The sequence below is a fragment of the Cricetulus griseus genome, unplaced genomic scaffold (assembly GCF_003668045.3).
Source record: "Cricetulus griseus strain 17A/GY unplaced genomic scaffold, alternate assembly CriGri-PICRH-1.0 unplaced_scaffold_2, whole genome shotgun sequence".
NCBI lineage: Eukaryota > Metazoa > Chordata > Mammalia > Rodentia > Cricetidae > Cricetulus > Cricetulus griseus.
In genome coordinates, this window is record NW_023276919.1 from 9533708 (window position 1) to 9539831 (window position 6124).

A 6124-nucleotide genomic window follows, 5' to 3' on the forward strand; every position below is an offset into this window, starting at 1 on the left:
ATGTGTTTCATTCCTTTATGTTGTGTTTCTTTAACTTGGTGAAGCTGTGTTACATTCTCTGTCTAAAACACCTGTTTCCTCTAAGAGCTTAATGGACAATTGCCAGGAAAAAGAAAGGATAGGTGGGGCTGGCAGGCAAAGAGATTGATAGGAAATCTGAGAAGTAAAGATATCTAGCAGTGAGAGGAGGAGGGAGAAAATGAGGACGAGGACAGCCACACAGCCAGGCACAGAATAAGGAAAAAAATAGAGAAAGGTAAAAGACCAGAGGAAAAATGTAAATTGGATAATTAAGAAAAGCTGGCTAGAAATAAGTCAATCTAAAGCAAGGCATTCCTAAGAAAGAATAAGCCCTTGTGTTATTTCCCTGGGAGATGGCTGCCGGGCTGCTCGAAGAGTACAAAGTACAAAAGAGTCAAAAAGTTTAAAAACCAGCACCAGAGGCTGTTGCAATATTGACTGCTTATCTTGCTTCTCCTTTAATTGTTCCATAAGTGAGTGCAAGGAGACTGTCCTGACACTTTCATCAGGAATACAGGATACATGGGCAGCATTGTTACCTTTTATGTAGTATAGATTTCTACCTCCATTGTTCGTCATTCACATCATTGACTTAGCTGTAAAGTCCCTCTGAAGATACAGAAGTGGGAAGTTCTGCAGCAGGCAGAATGCAGGATGCTGTTAATAGAGAAGGGAAGAACCTGAGGGCTTGGCTAAGCATGGTGATGAAGGCGAAATGGGTGTGATGGACACTACAGAGAGAAATCAATCTATCAGACCTCTCATCCCCTTTGCAATCACAGAAAAATCATGTGGTTGCAATTGTCATTTACCTCTCTCCATCCTTACAGGTAACTCCTCCCATATTTCTCACAGAGAGTCCACTGGGAAAGTATATAGGGCATTCTACTCCAGTGAGTCACCCTCATTTGTTTTGTTCCTCACTCGTTCTTATGCTTTGGCTGAGAAAACATTTCCTTTCCATTCATGGGCTGTACCATTTATTCAAAATGTATTTGGAACCTTGATGTCTGTTGACTTTGTTAGACATTTCTACTACCCAAGTAATTTTAATGAAGAGGAAACTGTGATCAATGCCAGGCAAATGTTCATTCAAGGCTACCCATAACTCCACGCAATTTAAAGAACAATGTTCCTTCCATCTATTCTTATCAGCTACTTCATTTTCCACCTTATTTATTAAATTAGCTGCTTAATAAAATACTGCAGATGTCATAGTTGTTAACATAACAATTTGCCAAACTGTAGTTTACTGGTACAGTTTGCTCAGGATGTTTTATAAAGAAAAGGAACTACCAAAACCCTCTTAAGTGTTTCCATTACAGCCTAGAACAAGATTTGTTTCTCAGACACTTGAATCAGGCAAAATAGATACAAATCCCTCCCTGATCTGAAGTTCTCCATCAGTAGAAATAGCTGATAAATATCTAGACAGTCAGCCGGGTGTTGGTGGTGCACGCCTTTAATCCCAGCACTCAGGAGGCAGAGGCAGACAGATCTCTGTGAGTTCGAGGCCAGCCTGGTCTCCAGAGCGAGTGCCAGGATAGGCTCCAAAGCTACACAGAGAAACCCTATCTCGAAAAAAATTTATCTAGACAGTCCATGCACTGGAGAAACCACCACTTGCACTGTAATAATGGAGAGGATTGCCTTCTTCCGGTTCAAAGTTCAAGTGTTTTGGTCTTTGAAATCATAAGTATCTAACTAGTATTTTTCAGCAGCAACATATTCACTCTGAGATAAGGAGTCTTCTTCAAGACATCTTTTTTAATATCCTCAGCTCTATTTTAAGACAAAGCAATTTTAATACCAGGTACATCCCACATGCCCTTCCTTGCTGTAAACTGCTTTTCTTGACAAGTTATCAAGTAGTTCAAGGAGGTATGGTTAAGGCTGTGTTACTGAATCTTGCTGGTAAATACTACCCAATATTTTTTTGTCATTTTGCAGCCTTTGTTTCCAATTTATTGACTGCTGCTATGGAATCAAATAGCAAAAATGACAATGTTCTCAGGTTTGTTTTGTTTTTAAACTATGATTTAGTAGCAACTGAGGTTCCCAGTTTTAACCACTTGTCAACAAGATCCAAGTTCCCTCATTTGTTCATTAGCACCTAAATGTCAAGGGGTTAAATAACCAGCACAAAAGATACTGCATTTCTGATTGTAGCATTTGGCAAAACTGAAAGGAAAAGGAAGTTGTGCTATATGTTGAAGGGATTGTGGGCAACAGAAAGAAGACACCAGGAGAAGTTAAAAGGTCACATGAAGTCTTCATAGTCTTGTTCATATCCTCCATCATATCCACCATAATCAGCCAGATCATCTTTCATGGTGGCCTTTAATCACCTCCAGGAACCACACTTTTATTCTTCTCTTTGGCTTTGCTTTGCTTTTCTTATTTCTGTTTTTCACTGCAAAGCATCAAGTCATCAATATCCAACGAAATAGAGACATCTCAAACTAAGGCTTCCAAAAACAAAACAAACAAACAAACAAACAAAAAACTGGCATAATACAGTGATTTTTCATATTGTGTAATTTTATCTTTTAGTAATTTTCCAAATTCTGTGAAGTCATCTCCTGAAGATGGGTTCATAGCATCTATTCCATAACCTGGATTATTAACACCAAATTTTTGTTTGCTAATTGAAGGTCTGATTCTTCCTGTAGCTTCTTTAGCTGAAGTTTATCTGCTAATTGCTCTTCAGGTGTTAGCACTTTATGTTCTTCAGGCTCTTCTAATCTTTTTCTAATTTCTTCTTGCCTTTGCTTCTGCTGCCTTTTTTTTCTTTCTCTTTTCTGCTATTTTTTCTTTTCCCGAAATTTTTACTTCTGGTATTACTTCTGCTTCCACTTTATTTGCATCATTATCACCATCCCAGTTATCCTTAACTTCCTCTCCACTGTCTGTTCTGCCATGCAGTGCCCACCAGCTGTGCATGACTTTTTATGTACATAGACACTTTAACACCTTTGTTGCACTATGAGGACTCATTAGACCTTTACTTATGTATGCACTCAAGTTGTATATGTACACAAATTCATTAATGTGCAACTCAAGGCTGTGGGTGATTCTTGATTGTCAGCAAGAAAACCACATATTTTTTATTGATTGATGGCACCACCTAGTGGTCACAATACATAAATAATTTTTGTATTCTGATCCATCAAAAATTACTCTTATCCTGAATTTTATGTGTAGATCATAATTAACGGGTATGCATTTAATCAACAAACCATCCAGAATTATCAATAAGTTTTCCACAGAACTTAAAATGGGAAACATATTATACAATTTAACTGTAGATATCCCAACTCACATTCTTGGCTCCAGACTTTAAACTTAATTTCTAGAGGGTATAGTGCATAGGAGTCTAGTAGATCAGTGCATTAACTCAGAAATGACATTTCTGGAAAGGGCTGCAGGTATTTCCCAGTAGTGGTTTCCAAAAACTATGCAAGAGGCAGCCAGGTGGAAGACATAAGTGGTAGGCTTCAGGAACAGAAGGGTGGGTTTTCTTGACAACTGAGCTGATTCTCTCAGAGAATCCAGCCCGGAATCCTTCCATTCTTGGATGGACACAAATGTAGGAACAGTCATCAGCAGATTCCTAGTGGGGCATTCAGGTCAATTAAAGAAAGAAGACACACTATCAGTGAAGTGAGGCCCGCCCAGGTCCGTGCCTAGAAAAGGAAACCACTGACGATCAAAGGGCTGGAGTTTTCAATATCTCAAGGCAACATGCTTGCAAATGTGCTAAATAAATATTTGCAAAACCCAATCACAAGCCAACAAAGATTGAAATCCCTCTATTCAGCAAAGAAGTAAAGAAGAATCCATAGATGTGTGATGATATCATTACACTCAAGTCACTTGTCTCCAAGGGGCAAATAGTAAAATTACTCTCACTTATGAAGTGTAGAACAAAGTCAATCTATTCAACTTGATTTTCAAAAAGTTCAACATATTTGTTGCTGCTGCTGATGTGTGTGTGTGTGTGTGTGTGTGTGTGTATGTGTGTATGTGTGTGTGTGTGTCTGTGTGTGTTTGTTTAAGGACAATTTTCATCAGTCAATTTCTCTTACTGCCATGTGGGTCCTGACCCACATCAAATCTTCAGATTTGTGAGTAAGCACAATTATCCATCTGATCCATCCTGCCAGCCCAGGATGTTTATGTCTCATTTGGAACTCAATCCAGAAGATTCCATATAATTCAGAAAATTAAAGCATTAAAGACAGCAAGAAGAGAAGAAAGGTCTGGAAATCAAATATGTCTTTTTGGTTATTAGAGACCTCCTTTTTCTGTGTTGCAGCCTGGCCTGGAAACCAAGACATGACCTAAATTGACTTCAGATTGCAATCCTGCACCAGCCTTACAAGTCCCAGAAGACACAACCCACCATACCCATAAGTCAAATATGTTTCTGTAATTAATATTGTAAATTAGAGAACAGAGCATATGGAAAAACTAATTAATAAAAAAAAAGAAAATGGAGTCTGTGTGATGCCTTGGTGTGTAAAGACACTTGCCACCAAATTTGTGGACCTGAGTTCAATAATCAGAACTTACATGGTAAATGAAAATTGGTCTCTTGACCTCTGAAAGTTGTCCTTTATTTTCCAGATATAAACAAGCTTTTGAGTAATAAAATATGCTGAGTACTGGATCTAATGTTTAAAGAGGCCAAGACACCTAAGCATGACCAATATGCAGTATGTAAAAATACTCCTTTAAAAGCTTGCCTTGTAATTCAAGCCACTTTGATGTGGAGCATCAAAATTCTTGTTTCTCTGTATGCTTATAGAGAATAAAGTATCAACCTGAGGCCCCACATCATTTGCCCATGTATTAGAAAGCAATCATGAGGTACTCGGAAGGAAACCATGATCTATTTCTGGCACCAAGGGGTGATGGAAAAGGAGAAAAAGTGGAAATACAAAATGCGAGCAGTATCTGCTCTGAACTGTAAACATCAATGCGGAATTGTTGGCAGATGGCATTTTTCTATTTTGTTGTTTTTCAGAACTGAGGCCATAATTAAGAAGGATGCTTGGGGGCATTAGTATTGTGTCACTAAAGGTGAAATTCTTGGACCAGTGCAAGACGAACCAGAGGGAAAGCATTTGCCAAGAATGTTTTCATTAATCAAGAAAGACAGTCAGAATTTCAAGGACAATCAGACAATGTCGTAATTCCCACCATAAATGATGCTGACTGTGGATGCAGTGGCGTTATTCCCTTGATCCCCGGGAAACCTAAGTCTTTGGGTTCTGGGGGAAATATGGTTGCAAAGCAGAAACTTAAAGTAACTGATGGAAGGGCACCACTAGGAGTGGAGCCTGCGGCTTAATTTGACTCAACATGGGAAACCTCACCCAGTCTGGATATGGACAGGATTGACAGATTAATAGCTCTTTCTCAATTCCGTCGGAGGTGGTGCATGGCTGATCTTAGTTGGTGGAACGATTTGTCTGGTTAGTACTGATAAGGAAGGAGACTCCGGCATGCTAACCAGTTAAGCGACCCTGAGCTGTCAGCATCCCCCAACTTCTTAGAGGGACATGTGGCGTTCAAACAACCGATTGAGAAATAACAGGTCTGTGATGCCCTTAGATGTCCGGGCTGAACACACACTACACTGGCTGGTTCAGCGTGTGCCTACTTTATGCTGGCAGGCCTGGGTAACCCATTGATGGGGACGAGGGATTGCAATTATTCCCCATGAACAAGGAATTCCCAGTAAGTGCGGGTCACAAGATTGTGTTGATTAAATCCCTGTCCTGTGTACACACAGCCCATCACTACAATTGGATGGTTTAGTGAGGCCCTCGGATTGGCCCTGCTGGGGTCGGCCCATGGCACTGGCTGAGTGCTGAGAAGACAGTCAAACTTGACTATCTAGAGGAAGTAAAAGTTGCAAGGATCATTATTGAGAGAGATCCAGGGGGCCTCTGTTGCTGAGCTTTTGTATGGCTTCTTCTCACCAGGAGGTGCACCCAGGGTTCTGTTGTGTTTGGAGGGGAGGAGGAGTGGTGGTGTTGGTGAAGCCAGTGTCGTGTGGTGCATGGCTTGTGGTGTTAGGTGTTGTCACGGGTAC

At 40.2% G+C, this 6124-nt stretch overlaps 1 pseudogene; it reads right to left on the bottom strand.

The window, feature by feature from the left end:
* Positions 1 to 2281: 2281 nt before the first annotated feature.
* LOC113838065 lies at positions 2282 to 2964 on the bottom strand (annotated as a pseudogene).
* Between the last annotated feature and the right edge of the window lie 3160 nt (positions 2965 to 6124).